Genomic DNA, 25,900 nt, shown 5'->3' with positions numbered 1-25,900 from the left:
ATCTATTGAACGTAATAGTGTACTAGTGATGGCCTTGTGACATTAACATGACTATCATATTTACACTGACCTGTAGTCTACTGGAAAACCTAAGTCACAGCCAAATTCACAATAAAATATCACATCATTTATCAAATGGAGTACACTAGTGAGTATTTGTTGTTCGTCATTGGTATTTGGTGGTGACGGAGCAGTGCTTGCTGCTGCTCTCCACAGAAAAATGACTATTGCTGCAGTACCAGGAATCTGCATGAATCACTGCAATATGTCCTTAACTCTTTGGGGAAGAGACCCACTAAAGGAAGCACTGCACTAATGAGAATTACTAATTTTAGTCTTTTGAATACTTTAAAAACTGAATTCAGTGGTAGTTGAACTACTTAGCTACATTTCCACCAACAAGATTAAATAGTTCCTTTTCTCCTGTAGTCTCCTGAATGTTCTTTAGATCTTATGGTGATTAATTCTCTCTGCAATGAAATGATGTCCCTATTTTCATTTCTCTATTGTGCAAAAATGCTCAATAGTTCTTCAGGTATTTCTTGGCAATTTGTACATATTCTGAAAAATGTGTGTTCCTTTCACATACTTATTGGTTTTACATGTTAGCTGTCAGGGAGTAATAGGCAGAATTTCTCTCATTCTGTAGTTTATTTCTTCATCCTTTTGGTTTAACTTTTTTGTGGCTTCTATGCTTATGCAGGAGGATTAAAATCTTACAAAGTCCTTTTTGCTTGTTTTGTCACCCTATCTTATTTTCTACACAAAACAGCAGCAATAGCATTAAGAAAAAATGTTTTTAATACCTCTACATTCAGAACATGGAATGTCTGGCTCTTTCATGTTTCACTAAGTTTTACTCCAATAGAGGCATATTTGAGACTGCTGCACAAATTACCAAAATGTACACTTCCTGAGTAAAGAAAAATCACAATTTGCAGTAGTGATTCTTTTACCTTGTCGTACATTTATATTCTTGACCTCAACGTACTTGTTTCCTTAAACTTCAAATGCAGGCATGAAAACAACTGTTTCACACGCTGCTAAACCATCTAGCAATTGCCTCCCAAAGTCAGCTTTAAAGCCATTATCATCCCATCTCATTCTCCCATGATGCTTGAACTAAAGAAATCATCTTTAGCCTAATCTTTATAGGTATCTCCTTACCAATGCAATTATTTAAATACAAAATGATCAAAAATTGCACACTTTTTGTTAGTTTTTATAAAATAACAAGGAATATAAAAGTGACAATTCTATGTATTCAATAGAAGAATGAATGGTTTAAATTGACAATTGCCCAAATGATGCTCAGGATGGTCACTGCATACACAAATGTGTTTCCCAAGTGATTTTCTGGGATAACTGCCAGGTGGCCAACTGATAAAGGACAACTACTGAGGTGCAATTGTGAGAATTAAAAAATGTTGATGCTGGGGAAGAAAGGGAGGAGATCTAAATCATTAAGCTACATCTGCAGAGCTTGAAGATATATTTTGAGACAAGGTCACTCTAATTGTGTAGGTGAGACTCAACTTCCTCTTCCACTAATTTAAGCCTGCTGAGGTGCTAGGATTACAAGCATGCATCAACAGGACCAGCAAGATTTACTTTCATGGTAAAATGAGAAAGTGCATGTACTCAGGATATATGTCTTATAGATTCAGTATTCTATGATTAGCTGTAATACAAACTCCAAATATTCCCATTGATGGTAAGCAGAAATGTGCTGCAGGGAATCTGGCCACATGCTGTAGTGCATAGAGGCCGACAATGTACTTCACAGTGTCTTTTACTTTGTGAAGTATATCAGGTTCTTCAGGTACAAAATAGATACAATTTTAGTGGTGATTACATAAGAGGTGAGTAACTTATTTTCCCAAGGATAATTGAGACTTGGGCAAACTATCTTCACTGGATTAGGGCTATTTAATGCAATGTTCATTTGTGTTTTCATAACACCACAGTTTTTAACAACATAATTCCTAAGCAGATTTTGTACTCAACAACATGGCATTAAACACGTTACAAATTACATAAATGTTAAAATGGAAGTTAAAACCACAGGCCACAGGAAACCAATTGGGACTCATGTCCAGTGTATGTGTTTTAAGATAATCAGTACACACCACAAACATCATGCACTGGTCCTTATAAATAAAGTGATATGCCATTGTATAAATTCACAATTCAGTAAAACAGAACACAATCTGAATCTTTATTTAGCAAGTTTACTTTTTACTGTGTCGACAGCTCAAAATTTAGGTTTCCCTTCATGCCATTACTTCAGTATTTTAGGAAAAGACATTAATAATTACAAACTATATAATGCAGTCACAGCATCAAGGAATAAAATAAAGGCATTTGCATGATACATCCAATAACAACATTTTCCCCCAAAACAACTCCATATTTAAGAAAAATTGATTTCACAGTATGGTTACTCATAATTCATGCCAAATTTTATAATTTCTGGAGATGTTGATATATATATATATATATATATTGTGATGTGCTATTGGAGACAAGTTATAATTCTGTCAGTATGGCACAATCAGAAATTCACAGTAGTACGGTTTACATTTGTTACATGTGGGGAAACCTTACTAGCAAATAAAGATGTAATATAAACATAACAAGTAAAATTCTGATGGTTAGAAAAACAAAGGTTTACTTAAATGACAAATATTGGCTCCACTGAGAAACAAAATCAGGCAACATAGTTTACATGGTATGATATCCAATGATATTAGGAAATCAGTAGATGTCTTTCACAACTTGGAAAACATAAAATTCATTAATGTACAAGTTATGTGAAAAGAACACAACTTTGTCAAAAACACATACTCCAAGCCTCTACAAATGTATATCTTAATGCCAAATATTGCCTGAACTTCAGAAACATCATTTATGAAAGAGAACATGAAGCATGTGCATAAAAAGATTAAAACAATGCTATGTTAATATTGCAATTCCCAAAAAAATAAGAGACTAGACTAATATCACTCTGAACAGTGAATAACAGTATTGCTGAATTTTATATCATAATGCTACAGAATTAGCATTGGGTTTCTTAGTGTCACTTCTTCAGAGTATCTGCTCATTACATTATGCATTATATTATTTGTTCAAATAAATAGGTTAGAAATTCTTCCGATGTGTGAATCTCTATGTGTATATCTATCCTTTCTGTGTTATGGGGGAAAACAGATCAAAACAAGACAACAAAACAAATTCCTAGAAAATCACGATATGAAAGAGACATATAAGACCACAATATTAGGTGATATACAGTACTTACTATGCTTTCTCTTGTTATTTTCAATAGAATTGACCACATCATCAGGGACTATACAATTAAGCATAACATTATATAGCTATATTTATAAAAACACAACTTTGAAGACGTTGTACGATGTGAAAGCAGTTAATAATCAAAACTGATGTAGAACCTGTGGTTTCCTGCGAGGACCAGCAAGTCAAGCCAATAAGGATCAGAAGGGATAAAGAAGGTCACTACATACTGGTTAGGGGAAAACTGCAAGAGGAAGAGAAAACTATCTTAAATTTATATGCACCAAACTCCAGAGCACCCAATTATATAAAACAAGTCCTTACAAAAATGAAAAATCAAATTAACAGTAGCACAATTCTAAGAGGAGATCTTAAGACATCACTGACACCAATGAACAGATCAACCAGACAGAAAATGAGCAAAGGAATAAAAGAATTGAATCACACCTGTGAATAAATGGATTTAATAGACATATACAGAGTACTCTACCCAACAACAACAGAATACACATTCTTCTCAGTATTACATGGGTCATTCCCTAAAATAGACCATATATTAATTCACAGAGTATATTTAAATAAATGCAAAGGGTTGAAATTATCCCTTGCATGCTACCAGACCATACCACTATGAAATTAGAAATTAATGATAAAAGATACTGCAAAATTCCCACAAGCACATGGAAACTGAATAACACTCTTGAGTAATCAGTGATTCACAGAGGAAATTAAAGAAGAAATTAAACGATACCTACAAACTAATGGAAGCACAGATACAACATACCACAATCTGTGTGATGCAATGAAAGCTGTCCTCTGAAGAAAATTTATTGCACGAGTTCCCACATTAGGAAAACAGAACGAATACAAATAAATTACCTGATATTATACCTCAAAAATCTAGAAAAAGAGGAGCAAGTCAAGCCCAAAGCCAAAAGTAAAGAACAAATTATAAACATCAGAGCAGAAATCAATGCAATAGAGAATAAAAAAAAATCCAAAAAATCAATGAATCAAAGACCTGATTCTTTGAAAGAATAAATAAAATCGAAAAGCCCCTAGCCAACCTTATTTTAAAAATGGAAGAAGTTCAAATCCATGCAATAAGGAATAAAAGAGGCGAAATTACTACAGACCCTATTGAAATACAGAAGATCATCAACACCTATTTCAAAAACCTCTACTTTCAAAGGTTTTATAACACAGAAGAAATAGACAGATTACTAAAGCATATGAAGTACCAAAGCTAGGTCATGAAGATGTAAAAATACTGAATAACCCAAATTCTATTAATGAAATTGAAAACATAATAAAATCGTTACCTACAAAGAAGAGCCCAGGCCCAGACAGATTCACTGAAGAATTCTACAAGAAATATAAAGAAGACCTAATGCCAACACTCTGCAAAGTCTTCAATGAAATGGAAAGGGAAGCAATCCTTCATAAATTGTTCCTAGAAGTAAATATTGCTCTAGTACAAAAACCAGAGGGGGACCCAACAGAAAAAGAGATCTACAGACCAATCTCCCTAATGAACAAGGATGCAAAAATCCTCAATAAAATATTGGCAAACAGGATGCAGCAAATCAACAAGAAGATCATATATCATGACCAAGGGGATTCATCCCAGGCATGCAGAGATTGTTTAATATAAGTAAATCAATAAATGTAATACACCATATCAATAGAGCCAAAAGTTATAATCACATGATCATTACTATAGATGCAGAAAAAGCTTTTGATAAGGTCCAACATTCATTTATGATAAGAACCTTGCAGAAAATTGGAATAGATTGTCCTTACCTCAATATAATTAAGGCCGGCAATGACAAAACAACAGCCAGTACCATACTAAATGTTCAAAAACTGAACGCCTTTACTTTAAAATCATGCACAAGACAAGGATGTCCCTTATCACAGCTCCTATTGAATATAGTATTGGAAATACTGGGCAGAGCAATTAGAAAACAGAGAGAAATAAAATGCATAAAGATAGGAAAAGAAGTTAAATTATCATTATTTGCAGATGACATGATACTTTATATAGAAGATCCCCCAAGCTCCATTGAAAGACTCCTAGATGTAATAAATAAATTCAGTAATGTAGCTGGATACAGAATCATTACTCAAAAATCTGTAGCATTCCTATACCCTAACCCTAACCCTAACCCTAACCCTAACCCAAAACTTTTATACAGATGCAATGCAATCCTGATAAAAAATAGCATCAACATACCTCATAGAACTTGAGAAATCACCCCTAAAATTCATCTGCAGTCAGAAGAAACCTAGAATAGCAACGACAGTTAGAGGCAGCAAAAGCAAGGCAGGAGGTACCACAATCCCTGACTTGAAGTTATAATACAAAGCAACTGTAGTAAAATCAACATGGTACTGGAACCAAAACAGAGCTGAAGATCAGTGGAATAGATGAGAAGATACAATCACCACTACAAACACACCCAACTACCTTATCTTTGATAAAGGGGCCAAATATATTCACTGGAAGAATGACATTCTCTTTAATAAATGGTGGTGAGAAACTGGCTCTCCATATGCCTAAAACAAAAACTAGACCCATGCCTATCACCATGTACTAAAATAAAATCTAAATGGATCAAAGATCTAAATATTAAAACAGAAACACTAAATCTATTGGAAGACAAATTGGGTAAAAACCTTGAAGACATAGGAGTAGGTAGAGAATTGATGTACAGGACTCAAACCACATGGGAAATGCTTTCCAGAATCAATAATTGGGATCACCTCTTATTAAAAAGTTTCTGCACATCAAAATAAATCTCCAGTATAGTGAAAAGAAAACCCACAAGCTGGGAAAAATCTTAGTGAACTGCCCCTCAGACAGAGGACTTCTGTCTAAAACATATAAAGAATTTTTAAAAATGAGACCACCAAAATTCAAAGATCCAATCCAAAAATGAGCATCTGAGATGAATAAACAATTTTGAGATGAAGAAATACAAATGAAAAATAAATACATGAAAAAATGTTTACCATCAATGGTCATTAGAGAAATACAAATTAAAACCACACTGAGATTTTGTCTCACTCCTGAAAGAATGGCCAAGATCAAGAAAACCACCAACAACAAATGTTGGAGATGCTGTTGGGACAAAGGAACTCTCCTGCACTGTTGGTGGGAGTATAGACTGGTACAACAATTGTGGAGGTCAGTCTGGAGATTTCTCAGAAAGCTGGGACTGGAAGCACCTTTTGACCCAGCTATTCTATTTCTAGGCATATTCACAGAACTGAAACCATCATTCCACAGTGATATATGTGCACCCATATTAATAGCAGCAGAGTTTGTAATAGCCAGATCTTGGAAACAATCTAAGTGTCCATCAACTGAAGAATGGATAAAAAAAATTATGCTGTTTTTATACAATGGAGTACTACTCAGCTATAAAGAATGATCCCATTGACATATAAATAAATGGACACAGACTGAGACCATACTCAAAAGTGAAATAAATCAAACTCACATGTATAAATACCAAATATATTCCCTAGTATAAGAAATGATAATTCATAGAAGTATGTGGTAATTGTGATACCCAATCATATTGGTTTGAATCCATATAATGTTTTCACTCATTAAGTGCAGTGGTTTTACCCTGGGTTTTTCAATTTTAGTATCGGTGATAGTACAAATAGATATTCTGAAGAAAATAACACATCATAAAAGCTAGTGCTGATTTAATATCATCTTCTTTGGAGCTCCCATCAAGTTGTTGTACGTGTTTCCACTGGTTTTAACATGTTGTATCTTAATATATTTTACTGTGATATATAAATAAAATTTTTTACAGGCAAAGAGATAATATAGAAATTGTTCTTCATTTTCTGTTAACTGGTTCTAAATACTGTAATTCTTTCATTCTCTTGAATGGCTTCACACTGTCTTGATGAGATTGATTCTATAGTATACGAAGTTATACTCAAATAATTCAAGGAAAGAGGCACTATGATGACTACTATTATATTAGATTACCTTGTGGTGAAACAAAATGATGCTTTAATTGTTCAGTTCTGACCTGTGTTGTTCTATTACAATGTCTCTTTTATCTAGATCTCCAACCTTTTAAAAATTATTCTATTTTTTTCTTATTATTTTTCAATTAAAGGAAAACTAAATTAAAAAATAGCAGGATATATTATAGTAACTTTTTTTGTTTTCCTATTAACCTGATTTTAACCCCAGTATTGCTCTCCCCATCTTGTTCTGCCTGATTTTACTATATTCTATTTTGTTTTAATAGTATCAAGTTTGAGGGTATAGGCAACCACTTTGTAGGCAATAAGATTTACTATGTTGCCCATTATGGTTTGACTGTTATCTTCTTTTGAAATTCTGTAAGGTCTCCAGTGTAGATTTTATTGGTCTTGTTCTGTACTGTTTTGATCAATTCTATTATACCTGATGATATAGCAACTCTTTCTAAAAATAGCAAGAGGTACAATGGTAACCATTTTTGATCACCTGGTATTCTATTTTTGCATCAAGTACTATGCCCATCCTTATGTTCTAACCAACTCTGTTTTATAAACTCACTTGAGATTTTATTCCCTTCAAAAAAAAGTAATAAGAACTATGGGAGTAAAAAAAAACCCAAAAGTGTATTTGTTATTGTGAAGAAGAGAGGAAACGAAGGTGGTCTAAGGGATGTAAACGCCTATTTGAGTGTGTAGGAAGGAAAACTATATTACTGAGCTTTTGTTGGATCATTGAACAGAACTGTCTGCAATCTCGCTGTAGGAATGTTCACTTTATATGCTTTAATTTTATAATTTGGACAACTGTTTCTAAGAAGACAATATGTAACCTATTAACTAGTGATTTCTTACTGTATTTTTTTCTTTAAATTCTGTATTATTTGTACCCTTTTACTGCTTTGTTCTTTTATGTTCTTTTTTTCTCCTTAAATAAAAAAATTAAACCTGGAATTTATATCTTTTATTTATTTATTTTTTGGTACTGGGGATCAAACTGATGACCTCACACTTGCCTGGCAGGGGCTTAAGCCACGGAGCTAAATCCCCAGCCCCCCAATATATATCTTTCACATCTTATCATCTTCAGAGTAGTTGCCTCTACTCTTGGACTTGATACCAGCAAGCATACCAAATGTGAATAAAATCAGTCAAGGCCAAATAACATTCAAACAAACCAGCTTCAAATAAGATCAGTCATAGTAAGACAATGTAAGTAATACAGGGTTTCAGTTTTAGTTATTAGAAATTAAGGACAATTTCTATCATGGTGAAACCTGCCATTTTGGTTCATCTCTCTGTGCCCTCAAATCTAAAATGAGTAGACAGACCAGAACAAAATATAATCAAACTAAACAGAGCAACAGAACTATTGTAGCATTTAAATCCTGATACACTTTTAACAACGTGCTCTGCCTTCTTTATGTAGGCAATTACTCACCTTTCTCCTTCTCAGGATACTATTATTCACTGTTCAGAGTGATATTAGTTTAGTCTCTTATGTTGAGTTTTGCATAAATAAAAATAAAGACGTCTACTACGAAGAGAATGACACACATTATGGTAATCATTATCAACTTCCCCAAAATCAGTCTTGAAGATCAAAAAAGCCTGCATCATCCTGTAATTATTTGATTAGTTCTATAATGTTCAGTATATATTCAATGCATGTGAAAATAGGAACAACTATTCTGAAGAAAACTAGAGACAGTAAGATAGAAAATGAAAATCTCAGTGGACATGCTTTGAAACCTGTGTTTCCTTGTTTCCTTATGAACTGTTCTGTTTTGTCGTGTTTAATCTTACTGTCTTTAAGATAAAAAACAAGTTTGTAGAACAGATAAGCATATTAATAAGTTTTTGTTGGATCACTGAGGTGAACCGTTCAGTGTTATTTGTCTATCACTTTGTATGTTTTAATTTTGTAACTTGAACAATTACTTCTAAGATGACAATATGTAACTAATCAACTAGTGATTTCTTATTGTTTATTTTTCAGAACTTCTGTATTATTTCTACACTTTTTGGTTTCTTTAACTAATAATAATTCACCAAAAATATAAAAATTAAGGTTTAAAGACAAAATATTAAGTACATAGACACTATCCATACTTGAAAGTGAAAAGCCCATTTCAGTTTACCGTGTTTAATTACAAGATGCCATGTTGAAGCATAAAGACACTTTAAAAAATCTAAAGAGGTATAAGTGATTAAGTGAAAACCATACAAAATATGTACTTGAGCAGAGCTCCACTTCAGATTTGTCATTTCTGGAACATTTGTGAAGAAATATTGATATCAAACTTTTGTATTGATTATTTCTTCAGGTCTACTTGGAATGTTTAAAGTAAACTTAGATCTAAACTGTCTGAAGAGTGCTGCTTTTTCTATGTATTTAACAACAAACATGGATTGCTGTATTTCTCACACTGTTAATACACATAGGATCCAGTGAGCTCTTTCAGATATGTAACAATGATCATGTGTGCTGAAAGTATTCCCCTAACACATAGGATTTATCTCTTGTGTGAGTTTCTTCACATATTTCACTTAAAATCTGGCTGCTGAAAATGTCTCCACTTGCTTACATAGCCAGTGGTTCATCCCAGTGTGAATTGTTTCATGTGTTTTGCAATGACTGTATGTGGTAAAAGCTTTTCCACATTGCTATATACATAGGGTTTCTCACCATTGTGGAATCACTGATGTATTTTACAAAATCCATATGTGGTGAAAGTTTTCCCACATTCTTCACATAAACAGGGTTTCTCAACAGTGTAAATTTTTTCATGTATTGGACAATGAGCATTTCTGCTGAAACCTTTCCCAACATTCCTTACATATATAAGTTTTCTGCCCAGTCTGAAGTTTTTCATGCATTATGCAATATGTACTTGCGCTCAAAAAATTTTCATGATGCTTATACACACTGGTTTTATCTTGAGTGTGAACTTTCATGTCACTTACAGTGTCCATGTCGGGTAAAAGCTTTCCTACATTGCTTACATACATATGTTTTCTCTCCAGTGTGAATTCTTTCATGTTGCTTACAATGTCCATGTCGGGTAAAACATTTCCCACATTTCTTACATACATATGGTTTCTCTCCAGTGTGAATTCTTTCATGTTGCTTACAATGTCCAGATTTGGTGAACCCTTTTCCACATTGCTGACATACATAGGGTTTCTCTCCACTGCAATATTTTTCATGGACCTGAACATTGTGGTGTGTTTCTGCTTCTTTCACATTCACATTACCTTCTGCAGTACAAGGGAATACTTCTTTACACTGAATCCAAGATGTATGTCCATAGGATTTCCCTAGCTTTTCATTTCTGTAAAAAAAAAATCACATATAGGATTGATAACCATATTACAAAGTTTTTATTGAAGAGTTGAACAAAACTGTTTGCAGTCTCACTGTTTGAATCCCCACTTCATGTGTTTCACTTTTGTGTTTCTTTAACTATTTCTATGAGCAGCATATGTAATCATTGTCTTTAGATTTCTTACTGTTTATTTTCACTTTGAAAGTGGTATAATTTCTACTGATTTTTTTAGTCTTTCCTTACATTAAATAAAAAAAAGAAAAATTCACAGAGAAATGGGTCTCAGTTTAATGACTGCATTAATGTCAAGTTCTGTTTTTAATGCCTGCTAAGAAATTGTGACCATGAAGTAACAGAATGGCCTTGTAAGACATGTTGAAAACAACCATTCCCAAAAGACTGGTACACATTTGGAAATCTTAAAATTTGGTAGCTTTTGAAATGTAGAATCTTTAGCTTCACTTTGGACATGGGTACATATGTGTATCACATACAGATCATTCTGATATGTTTCCCCATCACAATCTCCCTTCTGTCCTTAACCTTTTCCATATGATAAGTCTTACTTTTCTCTATTAACTCTCTTTCATTTAATTCCACAATTTATATTTTGGTTTCTCATCTAAAAGAAACCCTGTGACATTTTAGGTTTTATAGCTGAGCTATTTCACGGAATTGATGGTAGAAAGAACCACCTATTTCTTATGGCAAATGACATTATATTCTTTATTTTTGACATTATATAACACATTTTTTAAATTTTCCTTGCTGGGAATGAAGAACAGCTATTAGCATAAAATCTATAGCTTATTTAATCTGTTTTAAGAGATTTTCGCTGATCATTAAGCTGTGAAGTTTGAACTTGCATTTTCCATTCTGCAAAATCTGCTTCCTAGTGTGCTGGATTTACAAGAATGCACAATCACAGAGAGTCTATTAACATTTTCCTTCTCCACAAATCCAGTAATAGATAGCTAAGCTTCTTCAAGCCCTGATCTATTATAACTTGATCTGCTTTGTATATGAGTAAGCATGTATCAGTGTTTTATGTGGATTTTGAATTTTTAAAAATATATCCAGGACAAGTATGAGGGGATAAAGTTCTAGAGACAACTGCACACTGATATTCAGAATGAGTGCACTTAACATTCTACCAGCCTGCTAAGAATTTTAGTCAGGATGGCTGATTCTTTAGAGCATGGCTTGGAAACACAAGCACTCTGTTTTATTTCAAATTCTATTGCAATGTTAGCATTTTTTAGATAATGAATATGTTATATTCACATGTATATATGGGTAGAAAAACTGAAGGGAGAATGTCATAACTCAAAGTGTATGGCTTTCATACACATCTATATGCAATGTCATACATTTTCATGATTAAACTCCCTCATTATACATACCCTAGCTTATACGTCTTCAGAGAATATTACTGACAATAAATTGAATGGTGCCTCATTTGTTTGGTGGTCATTTTTCTGCTGACTCACTAATTACTCAGTAACATTCCTTCTCCTTGTGAGTGCGAATTACCTTAAGTATCTCCAGTAAATTTTGCATTCTTTTTCAGCTTCCTGGATATTCCCAAGTCCTCCTGAATTGTAGACATAGAAATACCAGCACTCATTAGAATAATACATACAAATTAATAGATTTTGTTTAGAGTTATGATATAATGTGTCCAGGTTTGAGCTATTTTTAAAAATATTTTCACGTTGTTCTTAATGAAATAGCACTAATAAGTGACATACAACATTCTGACAGCATGAGTGACAAAAGTATTTTGTCCTTACCAATTGCAGTCATGTTCCTAAAGGTTTCGCCCATCACATCTCTGTAGAGGTTCTTTTGGGATGGACTCAGCAAAGTCCACTCCTCATTGCTGAAGTTCACAACCACATCCTCAAAGGTCACCACCTCCTAAAGGATCATACATATATTTCTCACACGATGGTTGAGACACCAGGTTTGGGATATCTTAAATTCTCTCCTACAAATCTGAATCAAAAGCAAAGTGTGGTGGTATATATCTATAATGCCAGCATTCAAAAGGCTGAGGCAGGATGGTTTCAGTGAGTTCAGGGCAATTCTAGGCTCCATAGGGTGTTCAAATCCAGCTGATATACATATAGAAAGCTTGTCTCAATAAAACAAAACAAAAGTAAACAAATACAACCAAACAAACAGCTGAATGAAGACTGATTTCTTCAAATTTAAATCCATGTCTTGGTCATTAATTTTGTGTATATACACATTTTTGAAGACAGGAAATTTGATGCTAGATTCCAACTCACTGCTAATGTAACAGTGAAACAGGAGCACTAATTCTTGTGCTGAGTCACTGCAATATTCCCTGTATACTGTCTCTAAAGCAGAGCTCACAGTGAGAAGCCTGCAGGACCAGCATCCACAAAGCACAGAGGCAGATAAATATCCCATCAATCAACTTGGAACCCAAGCAAGCACCTCCCTTCCCTGATAAGTAGTGGCAATGTGGTAGACTGTGGCCCATCCAGGGGGCAAACCAGCAGCAGCTCCTGAGATCCATGCCGTGCTGGAATTTAGGACACTTGGAAGGCAACCAAGCACCATTGTTCCCTGATAAGCGGTGGCAGTCTGGCAGAATGTGGCCCTTCCAGGCTGGAGAACCAGCAGCAGCTCCTGAGATCCACACCATGTGGGAACTTAGGATGCCGTGAAACTAAACAAACAGCCTGTCTCCCTACACGCAATAGTGAACCTACTGATGCATGGCCTAGAATCAAACATTCCTCTTCCCTACCCCACTTCTCCTGTCAGCCCCCGTTAGCAAATGGGAACCAGAAATCTGAGCGTCTCCTGGGAAGCAGACCATTGCAAGTAAGGGGGACTTCCTTGTCCTATCTCTTTGAAGGCAAATATTTTTATTACTGTTTTGCTCTATTCTGATTAATGGCATTGCTCTATTCAATATTCTGTTTTGATAAGTACTATAATGTTCTGTATTTCATCTCATTTTGATATACATGTTTGAAAGAACAACTATTATAAAGATAATAAAATATGCTGTGATACCTATTACTGTTATCCCAGTAACCTGTTGTGAAGTTGTGTACCAATTTCACTGTATGATCTTATTTGGCCTTATTCTGCCTTGTTCTGTTGTAATTTACCACTTTCAAAATTTAAAAAAAGAAAAAAAATCTCATCAATCACTTTGATAGGCTACAGTTAATGTCTCTTCAAATCTCATGTAGGCCAGTGAGTACTTTGTTCTTAATATACGTCAGCAACATTTTGAAACATGAATTTGGTTTCATAGAACAAAACATAAAGAACATCCAATATGGTACACAAATATTAGCTCAAATGTTAGCGGAAAATACTGTTTTTTAAAAAATAAGTATATAAAATGGAACCAAGCCCAAGCTGTAATTTATAGCTCACTGTCACCAAGTGATCACTTTCAATTCAGATATAAGAAATATATCTTGGGAGGCTGGTGAAGGAGTTCTTCCTTGAATTTGGGGCTGTCCTAAGTTACAGAGCTGTATAAAATAGAGAAACCCTGACTGAGACACCCCACAGACAAAGTGAAACTTGAAAAGAGAATGCATAAGACACCTCTGGTTTGTTTTTAAAAATTATAGCCATACAATCCCCAAAAATGCCAATAATGTTCAACACTTTCTGAGAAACAATGTGGATATCTTGCATACTACACAGAAAACACTTTCATAGTTGGGTATTTAGCTCAGTGGCATGACCGACTTCCTGGAAAGCATAGGTCATGAGTTTGATCCTAGGTACAAAAAAAAAAATCCAAATTTTACCTTCATGACACTGGAGCATAATTAGAGATAATCCAAATTAGATCTTAAGTATGGAACAAAAAATACATTGGTTGACAAGGATGTGAAATACTGATTGTTGCCAGAGCTGGTGTTGATCACCTCAAGGAAGCAATCAGAACCCAACTTTAACTTCATACTTACTCTAAGAACTACCTGAATTTCAGTGAAGAACCTCTCTGTTGTATGTCCTGCTATAGGCTTCCTGCATCCTGTCAGTCACTTGCACATCCTTTCCATGCTCCTCTGATCCATCCTCAGCAGGAAACCCTTCATGCCAAACTATTGTTATCACTGCAAAATTTCTATTTAGAGCATCTCCTTTACACCACTTAGTAAAGTCCATTGCAGAGCATTTCCATATTTAAACTGTCTATGAACAACCAAACTACTAAATCAGCTCTTAATTCAGATGACACCCCTATTCCTTTCTGTTTAGAATGATATGATGTGTATATGTCCCTGCAAATGCCTAAATTTTGGCATTTTTTGATGAGAATTTAACAGGTAGCCCTTTCTGGAATTTGTCCTTAACAAATTTTTACCCTGTCCTTGATAACACTTTCATATTTGCTTCATTTTTCTCAAACTTCAAAACTCTATGGCTGTGCTCACAAACCTAGTCTGTGATCAGGGGTGCCACATAAATAATTAAGTATGTTAAGAAATTATTTTGCACTGATCTGTATAATACACAGGAGTTTACCAGGTGTTTGGGAAGCCTTCTTCTACTGAGGCACATTACTACACATCTCTGAATTCTCAGGACCTTTGCCACTACCTGTCATGAGGATGGAAATATGAGAACATACTATAAATATAGGAGACCACTATAAATACAAAAAAGCCAAAATTTAAGTTGAGCCATTGTGACTATAAGGCCCTGCATTACAGGCATTAATGAACTTTGGACATTCCAGATCAGCTACTCTGAGGAAAGAGAGCAGAGATGTAGATCATTACTGCTCTACAAACTAAAAAAAGCATCATAGTCAGGGTCTTCCCAAGGTCCTTCCAATGCCTAAGATTGTGGAGTTACCAGGCCTGCAGTGAATTTCAAAGATGATACTTGAGTCTGTTGCTGTCATAGTGAAGCCAGGGTTCTGGGAACTCCAAATCACCCTTGCCAACAGCAAGAGGCAAAAGGGACAGTGAGTTACCCATGGCCAATGCTTGAGGACCTCAGGAGCTGAAGCTAACTAAATACCTGAGTCTGCAGACACCGGAACTACTCCTATATACTTGTAACTGGTTTCACCCAATCCACCCTATCTCTGGGCTCCCATCCACAACCTCACCATTCCATGGCTCCAAGATCTCTCAGGTTCTTTGCTAATCAGGCCACAGGACATCAAAAGTACTAAATGAGATCCAGAAAGCATTTTGCTACCAGTATTGTACTTAGAACAGGTAAATCATGATGAGACATCAGAAGAGACAGAAGTCACAGCCAGCAATGGCCCGTCTGATTGGACAGTTCATATAGCCTGCCCCTTCATCACTGATTGACTCCTGCTCTACTGCTCTCCTTCTGAGTCAAGAATAAACACGGAAAAGAACCCTTCCCTGCAAGAGAGGATTCTAAATGATAGACTGTAGTGCAGAAGCTTCTGGAGCTGTCATTCTTCTACAGTGGTGAACTCACCTGGACAGAGGAGTGTTTGTACTGAAGAGCTTTACCTCAGGCTTTTAATTTTCAAATCCATTTGATTTCAAGGAAAAAAGAACACATCAACTAAATTTAAACTTCAAAACATGTTAATCAGGGGGCAACACTGGTATATACATTGCACATTGACATCCCCAGATCATTCACATAGAGCACAAGACATCTGTAATCATTTTTCCAAACAGCACTGTTACAGGGACCTGAGTAATTTAAATAGTATTGGCAGGAGACAGGGCTAGGTCCCCCAAGGAGCCCATGCAGGAGTCCAGATAACTTGCAACTATGGGGAAGACTGACACCTCATGCTATGGAACAAGCAAATTTATCCATATCCTAAGGATTGATATTCTAAATAGTTCCCTCGCACTCTGAGGAAGTCAGGAGTCACTATTCAAAGGAATGTATACTGTTAAAGACTGACATTCTATGTAGTTCCTGTCATCCTGATGACCTCAGTAGTCACCCTCCCAAACCCCTAAGGGAAGTCATAGCTGCCTAAGAATGCCTGCTTTCTATGTGACTCCCTTCCCTCTTTGTTCCCAATTTAATCAACTTTACCTGAACTTATAACCTTATTGGCTACCTTAGCTCTGTCCCATCTTATGCCCATCTGCATTGTGAGTTCCTAGTTTTCCTCTCCTTAAACTAATTTCATCACATGATTTTACTATATAAAGATCCCTAGAAAGGACAGTGTTTGGCTACCTGCTCAGGACCCCTTCTCTGTCTCAGGCAGCTTTCTTTCTCTCAATAAGTATAATCTTCTGTTAATTTCTGTTGTTCCTAAAATTCAATCTTTGACTTTACAGAACAAAAACCTCATATCAGACATAGCATACCTGGAGATTGATTTTGCTATGGCAATATCAGTATAAACTTTTCTCTTTCTGGAAGTCAGAGAAATCAGTTGTAGTTTATATTACACAATGTTGAACTCACCTTGCCAGGGATACTTGCATTGAAGGACTTTATCCCTGCCTTTAAGTGCTTCTTCTTTTTCTGAAAGTGAACTGATCTGTAATTTTGGTTATATTATCAACATGCATTAAGGATTTGAATCAAAATATTTCTTATGAATGGCTTATCTCCAGCCATGGAGGAAGACAGATAGCAAAAATTCTTTGTTTTGATTTCTTCATTCAATCCAAAGTATGTACTTGAAAGAGTTTTGCCCTAGAAAAATTACAGGACCTCATAGTGGTAGTTCAAGGTGGAAGAAGGTGAACTCAGGGATGCTTACTCTCATGGCCACTTCCTCTTATCTCCTTGATTACAACTTCCTCTTTCTTTCCCAGGGGCCTAAAGAAAATTCCCATTAGCTCCTAGCATGACATCAATGTCCCCTCCAAGCACCATCCAGTCAAAAGTCACATATACCCCATAACCCCATAGTCAGTCAGAAAAAAATAAAAGCCAAGCCCTTAGTGGCTGTGGGCTTGTCTCCACATTCTTTAAATAAAAGGCCACTTTTACATTGTTATAGTCAGCTTCTCTATTGCGCTAAGCTACCTCCTCAGTAATCTCAGTAATCTAACCCACTTTAAACCATTTTCACCACATGATTTTATTCTATAAAGTCCCTATAAAAGACAGAGTCCTTTGATATCTGCTCAGAATCCCTCCTGTTTCTCTCAGACAGAAGCTTTCTGATAGGATTTTTGGTGTAATAAAGAAGAGAATATAAAGTCAAAATGGCCTTTATTCTAAGAATATTGAGAGAACCCCATGACCACTGGGGGTCTGGCTTTTTCTTTTGGAAGTGTGTGGGTGGCATACATATAGATTTTGACTTGGGTGGTGCTTAAAGGTGGCATTGCTGATATGCAAGTAGCTGATTGAGATTCTTTTCTGGCCACAGGTCAGTTGAATAGGGAAAAGGAAAGTGACTTCCAGGTAAAAGTCCTCTGGTTCCACCTCCCACTCCCAAAATGTCCTATTTAGAGCAAAATACTTTCACTTTCTCTCTCTCAATAAATATATTCTGCTCTTCAACTCTGTTGTTCCTAAAATTCATTCTTGCACTTTAGAGAACACAAACTCATACCAGACATAGAAGGTCAGGAATTGCATTCCTCTTTATCATTGTATGGTTGCCTGTATTTCTAACTAACTCAGCTGCCTATAACTTTAAGATTTGTTTATCAATTTGACTTGGAGTAATTGTAGCAAATAAATGTTCTTAATGGATATAGGGAAATATATCATTAAATTGAAAAAAATGTTTATCACAGTTTTTCTAGCTAGCATCAGCCAACATTTTTAACTTTCAAATATGTGGGAAAACAAAAACTAAAAACAACTCAGAAAATAGCAATCCTATAGGGGACAGTACATCATTCACTGTAATTGCCATGTTATCTGCAGGTATTTCACAGACCAAAAAAGAAACATTGAGCCTCTTAATTAACAAGCATAAGTTTCAATAAATGTGCTCACAGCACTGCATCATTGACAACTGTGAATTTTTTTTTGTATGAGGGATTGAACTCATGACCTTGTGCTCTCCAGGCAGCTCCTTGTATCACTGAGCTCAATCCCCAGACCCAACAACTTTAGATACTAAATATGACTATTAACAATGTTTAATTTGCCATTGACATACTTAATTATAAATTTTGTAAACCTACATTTTCACGAATGAAATTATTTTCTTTCCTTGCAGTTTAAATTACATTTTTTTTTTGGTACCAAGGATCAAAGTTACAACCTAGCACTTTCCAGGCAGGCATTTCTGCCTGCTGAGCTAAATCCCTGGCCTGTATTAATGAATATTTTTAAATGTATAAACATCAGTTAATTCACTCAAATATAATTTTGATTTTAGCACAGGATGTCAATGCAGAGAGAAATTGATATACAATCAGAGAGGAACTGGAACCTCAAAGAGTCAATGCAAAAAAACTAAATACAACAATCACTGCTACAGGCACAGGTGAAGAAAGCCAGAACTGAAGATGAAGATGCAGTGACCAGGTCTACATACTCCTGCAGAGAAAAACAACAGCTTGAAATGTACTACAGTTACCACAACCTCCTCCAAGAAGTTCAGATAGGCATCAATTACCATACTCAATGACCAGAACAACTGGACTATTGTTCCCACAAAATGCCTTGGCTCTTTCCACCTAACTTTTCTGGCTGATTTGATCCCCTGATGAATAATATTAGTTAAGCAGCTATAAGCTTATAGGTTGATTGTAGTCTGAGACACACACTGTACCCACATTGTGACTTTCCTGTATAAATGACCCTGACAATAGGTCTGTGGCCAAAACACTGAAGACTACTCCTGAAAATCCAGGGATATTCTTCTCTCTTTTTCTCTAAGAAAATTTTTGATCTTTTGGTTTGTAACTTCTTCACTTCTCAAAGTTGTGAGCCATTAAATTTGGTGCATTTGACATCAAACAGGGCAGGATTATATTTCTCTTATTTCAATCTAAATATGAAATGTCTGTTAAAGGCCATGTTCCAAAGCCTGGATTTCAAGCTGCTTGTTTGCCTTGAGCTTAACATTTCCATGAGCTTTTATAAGTCCTCCATTTAGTGAACTGCAAATGAATTGGAGGAAGGAGGTCACTGTTGTGCTGTAGCACTATAGGTGTCATTCCTAAGTCTGTGTTTGTCACTGCCTCCTGCATGCCACTATATGGCCTTCCTTCTTCTGCATCATCATTCAATAATTCCCATTTTGCATAAGTCAACTTTCACTCAGCTCTATTATTGATTTTTTTAAATAGTCTTTCTATCACCTTGGTTGTTTATTATTTTCATTTTAGTTTTTTTTGCTTTAAAGACATAGTCTCACTTTGGAGTTCTGGCCAGCCTTGCACTCACTATGTAGGTTAGGCTGTCTTTGAATACATGGCCATTCTTCTGTTTCAGCCTCTTCATTGCTGGGGAAAAGAGGTGGGCATTATAGCACATGGCATTTGTCTTTTTCTCCTCTCCTTTAAACTACTATTCTTTCATTTCAGTGTCACTGTCATTTAATCCTGGTGTTTGCTTGTGTCAGTAAAGGTTTCTGAAGCTTGCGTTGAGTTTGTGAACAACAATACAGGAATCCAAGCAACCCATATGAGAAATGTGGAATTTCATTAGATGGTCTCAGGACTACTTGTACACAGAACCCCCACACCCATTTCAAGATCTAAACAACAGGCTTTGAACTGTAAAGTTACAGATGTTTTAAAAGATAGAATAACAAAAAGATCCTGTTGGAAATCATTTAGCTAGAATCTTATAATAAATTTTGGATGACAACTGTATTCTGCTTCTTCTGTTGAGCAGGTCAATTTTTTTCTTTGGGTATAGCTCATTTTGCTTTTCTCCTGGGACTTCTACCATGAGTGGTTTTCCATTTTTCAGGGTAAAATACAGGGCATTAGTTAAACGCAAAGCTCAAGATGGCATCTATTATGACAAGATACAACACAGCTAAGTTACAAGCCTCAATATTTTCTAGGGTAAAAACACACATATCTATAATCCCAGCACTCAAGAGGCTGACACAGGAGTGCTGCTTTGAGGTTAAGGCAATTCTGCACTCCATAAGGGGTTCAAATCTAGCTGACATACATAGAGAAAACATGTCTCAATAAAACAAAATTAAACTAAACAAATAAAACCAAACAAAACAGCTGAATGGATACTGATTTCTTCAAATCTTAATTCCATATCTTGGGGAATAATTTTTTGTATATACACATTTTTTGAGACAGCAAATTTGATACTACATTGCAACTCACAGCTAATGTAACAGCCAAATAAGACCACTGATTCTTGTGCTGAGTCACTGCAAGAGTCCCTGTGCACTGTCTCTAATGCAGAGCTTATAGTGAGAACCTATAGGCCCAGCATCCATAAAGCACAGAGGCAGACAAATATCTCATCAATCACTCTGATGTACTACCAATGATATCTCTTCAAATCTCAATTAGGCCACTAAGTCCTTTGTTCTTAATATACTTAAGCAGCATTTTGATATTTGAATTTGGTTTCACAGAACAAAACATAAATAACATCAAATATGGTACATAAATAATAACTCAAATGTTCACGGAAAACTGCTATATGTAAAAAAACATATAAACAATGAAACCAAGTGCAAGCTTCAAATTATAGCTCAGTGTCAACAAGTGATCACTTTCCACTCAGATAGAAGAAATATATCTTGGGAGGCTGATGCAGGAGAACTGCCTTGAGTTTGGGGCTAGCCTAAGTTATGGAGCTGTGTGAAATAGAGAAACCCTGACTTAGACACCCCACAGACAATGTGAAACTTGAAAAGTGACTGCATAAGACACCTTTGGTAGCTTTAAAAATTTTAGCCATACAATATAGAAAAATTCCACAGTGTTAAACATTTTCTGAGGAACAAGGTTGATATCATCCATGATATACAGAAAACACTTTCAGAGCTGGCTATTTAGCTAGCAGCATGAAAACCTAACTTGCAAGCTTGAGATCATGAGTTCCATCCTTGGTACAAAAAAAAAATTGAAATTTCACTTTCATGATACTGGGTCATAATTTGAGATAATCAAAACTAGATCTCAAGTGAAGAACACAGAATTCATGGGTTGACAGGATTGTGGAATACTGATTGTTAGCAGAGCTGGTGTTATTCACCTCAAGGAAGATATCATAATTCAACTTTAACTTCATGCTTACCCTAAGAACTACCTGACTTTCAGTGAAGACCCTCTCTGTTGTATGTCCTGCTATGTGCACACTGTGTCCTGCTGGTCACTTCCACATCCTTTCCATGCTCGTCTGATCCACCTTAAGCAGAAAACCCTTCATGCCTAAACTATTGATATCCCTGCACAATTTCAATTTAGGGCATCTCCTTTACAGGAATTAGTAAAGTCCATTACAGAGCATTTCCATATTTAAACAATCTATATGATCAACCAAGCTATTAAATTAGCTCTTAATTCAGAGATAACACCCATATTCCTTTCCATTCAGAAGGATATCATGTATTTATATGTTCACACAAATGACTACATTTAGGCATTTTTCAGTGAGAATTTAACAGGCAGCCCTTTCTGAAATTTGTCCTTAGCAAGCACACTTTACCCTGCCCTTGATGACACTTTTATGTCAGCTTTTTTTTCTCAAAATTCAAACCTCTATGGCTGTTCTCACAAACATAGTCTATGAGCACATGTGTCACATGAATTATGTTCAGAAATTCTTTGCACTGTTATTTATAATACACAGTAGTTCACCAGGTGTTTGGAAAGCCTTCCTCCACTGAAGCACATCATTACACCTCTCTGAATTCTCTTGATTTTGCCAACACCTGTCATGAGGTTGGAAATGCGAGAACATACCATAAATTTAGGCAATCCCTATAAATACAAAAAAGTACAGGTTTAAGGAGTGCCGTTGTGGATATGAGGCCCTGCATTACATACATTTATAAACTTTAGAAAATCAAGATTGCTGATCCCTGGAATGAGAGCAGAGATCAAGCTCAGTACTGCTGCTCCAGCTACAAAATGCATCAGAGTCAGGGGCTTCCCAAGCTCCTTCCTCTGCTCCCTATGGTGGAGGTGCCAGGACAGTAGAAAATTTCAAAGATGATACTCCAGTCTGGTGCTATCATAGTTAATTCAGGGTTCTGGGGACACAGAATCATCCTTGTTCCCAGCAGGAATAAAAGGGAAAGTGGACGACCCAAGGCCAATGCTAGAAGACCTCAGGAGCTGGAGCTAACTAAATACCTGAGTCTACAGACACCAGAACTGCTTCTAACCACTTGTAACTGGTTTCTCCCAATTCCACCCTATTTCTGGGCTCCCATCCAAAGCCTCACCATTCTGTTGCTAGAAGGTCTCCCAGATTCTTTGCTAATCAGGCCACAGGACTTCGAAACCAGTAAATGAAATCCAGCAAGCATTCTGCTCTCAGTTTTGTATTCCAAACAGGTAAACAATGTCTACACACCGGAAGAGACCCAAGAGACCTCCTGCCACAGCTCGCCTGATTGGACATTTAATATAGCCTGCCTCTTCATCGCTGATTGACTGCTGCACTACTGTCTTCTTTCTGAGTCCAAAATAAACAGGGAAAGGAACTCCTTCCTGCAAGAGAGGATCCCAAATGATAGACAGTAGTCAGAGACTTCTGTAGCTGGTTGTCTTCAACAGTGTTGATCTCAACTACACAGAGGAATATGTGTACCAAAGTGCCTTACCTCAGGCTTTTCATTTCCAAATCCATTTCATTTCAAGGATAAAAAGAAAAAATAAACTAAAACTAAATTTCAAAACATATGAATTGTGGGGCAACACTGGTATATACGTGGCAAATTGTCATCCTGGATCATTCACCCAGAGCACTAGACATCTGTATTCAATTTTCCTAAAAGTACTACTATGTGCAGCTGAGTTAGTTAATTATGATTAGCAATGAGACAGGGCTGGGTCCTCTGAGGAGCCCATCCAGAATCCCAGATACCTTGCAACTGTGGAGAAGATGGAAAACTTCTGCTATGGGCTAAGCCTCAAGACAGAATATCAACAAATTCATCTATATGCTAAGGACTGATATTCTAAATAATTCCCTAGCACTCTTAGGAAGTCAGGAGTCACCATTCAAAGAAATGTATCCTTATAAAGACTGACATTTTAAATAGTTCCTATCATCCTGATGACCTCAGTAGTCACCCTCCCAAACCCCTAAGGGAAGATTCACTGCTGCCTAACAATGCTTGCTTCCTATGTGACTCCCTTCCCCTTTTGTTCTCAATTTAATCAACTTTACCTGAACTATTTAACTTATTGGCTACCATAGCTCTGTCCCATCTTATGCCCATCTGCATTGTGAGTTCCCAGTTTTCCCACCCTTCAAACCATCTCACCACATGATTTCACTTTATAAAAGTTCTTGGAAAATACAGTCTTTGCCCACCCAGTCAGGACACATTTGCTCTCTCTCACACAGCTTTCTTTCTTCCAATAATTATATTATCTTGACTTCTGTTTTTTCTAAAATTCATTTTTTGACTTCAGAGAACACAAACTCATACCAGACATAGTAGACCTTGAGTTTAATTACCCCATAACAATAACAGTGTAAATTTTTCTCTTTCTTGAAGTCAGAGAAATCTGTAAATGATTGTATTCTTAAATGTTGATCTCAGCTCTTAAGGAACATTTGCATTGAAAGGCTTTATCCCTGCCTTTTAGTTCTGCTTCTGTTTTCTGAATGTGAACTGATCTGTAGTTTTGTTTATGCTATCTACAGTGCATTAAGGAAATGACTGGAAATTTTCCTTGTGAATTGTTTACCACTAACCATGGGAGAAGACACAGAACAAAAATTCTTTATTTTCATTTCTTAATTTAAACTGAAGGATGTACTTTAAAGAGTTTTGCCCTAGAATAAATTACAGGACATTATGGTGGTAGTTCATCAGGGTGAAAGGTCAAATCAGGGATGCTTACCCATATGGCTACTTCCTCATTTTTCCCTGAATACAACTTCCTCATTCCTTTCCCAGGGGCCAAAAAAAATTCCAGTCAGCTCCTTACATGATATCAATGTCAGTGCCAGCACCACCAAATTTCAGATATAACCTATAATACCATAGTCCATCAGAAAAAAAGGCAAACCCTTGGTGGCTTTAGGCTCCTCTCCACATTCTTTAAATAGAAAGGACACTGCTAATTTTTATTATATTCTGTGAAAGGATTTTGGCCCAGACAGGACTCTGTAGCTGGGAAAGCCTCAACCAGAAGCAGGCAGACCCTATCTCCCCTGCCCCTAGGAATTTACCTGTGACGCCATTTTCCCCCACCTGGAAATTTACCTATGGTGCCAAATCTATGACCAGTGGGCTACCTGTGCATCCCTAATGCCCTCCTTAGGTTCCACCCCAAACCGAGGCTACTTACACACCCCCACCCCACATATCCACAAGAGAGATCACTGGACTCCAGCAGTGGGGGGGAGGGTGCCAGACATCTCTCTCCATGTTCTCAGAATAAAGGCCTCTTTTTGTTTATACTTCTCATCTTTTGGAAATAGTTTTCATCTTTTGGAAATAATCCTATCATTGGGCTTCTCTATTGGGCCACAAAATCCTAACAGTACTGATTCTTGTCTATGTATGAAGCTAATCTACCTCCTCAGTAAATCACATGCTCAATGCCATGAGTAGCCAATGGAAATTAATGCAGTGGGCTTTTGCTTCACTCTATCAGTGTCAATGCAGTGAATTTAATCCTAAGATAAAAATAAATCTTCATATAAGTTTCAAAACAGAATTATTCATCAAAATATATATAGCCAAGGTCCTAGAGGCCTACAGACAGCTTTCAATAATATAATAGAAGCCTTCTAGAAACTGAATAAATACACAGTTTATCTAATTAAAAATTGTTCAATCAGCCAATAATGTAGAAATTTTTCTGAACAATTATAGGTGAACCTTCTCTTTTGTAAGATATAAACTAGTGCCATGGCAAAGTCTATGTCTTGATAAATAATACTGTGAGAGTTGACCCCCCTGCTATAACCCCCTCCCCGAGTTATAAAAAGCAGCAAAGAATGTTTCACTCCCTAACTCCCCAGAGCGGGGGAATAAAAGGGTTAACTCCCTAACTCCCCAGAGCTATCAGAGCAGAGAAAAAAAAAAAAAAAGAAAGAATGCACCTGCAAGGTTGTTCTGTCTCAACGAGATAAGTAAGACAAATAACTGTTCTGTTCTGGGCACATAGTGACTGGGCTAGGACCCCCAGTCTCCATGG

At 36.2% G+C, this 25,900-nt stretch overlaps 1 long non-coding RNA gene across 1 annotated transcript; it reads right to left on the bottom strand.

Annotated features, from left to right (window-relative positions):
* Positions 1-5,503: 5,503 nt before the first annotated feature.
* LOC134474667 (uncharacterized) lies at positions 5,504-23,218 on the bottom strand. The gene is made up of 4 exons (XR_010045531.1): positions 22,963-23,218; positions 12,431-12,557; positions 12,171-12,231; positions 5,504-10,643 (listed from the first exon to the last, which is right to left on the bottom strand). It is a non-coding gene; the product is annotated as an uncharacterized LOC134474667 (long non-coding RNA).
* Between the last annotated feature and the right edge of the window lie 2,682 nt (positions 23,219-25,900).

This window comes from Cavia porcellus, unplaced genomic scaffold, assembly GCF_034190915.1.
Source record: "Cavia porcellus strain 051 isolate PalLab524CR breed Dunkin Hartley unplaced genomic scaffold, mCavPor4.1 scaffold_34, whole genome shotgun sequence".
In the NCBI taxonomy this organism is placed as follows: Eukaryota; Metazoa; Chordata; class Mammalia; order Rodentia; family Caviidae; genus Cavia; species Cavia porcellus.
This window is presented reverse-complemented; position numbering and strand designations above follow the sequence as displayed.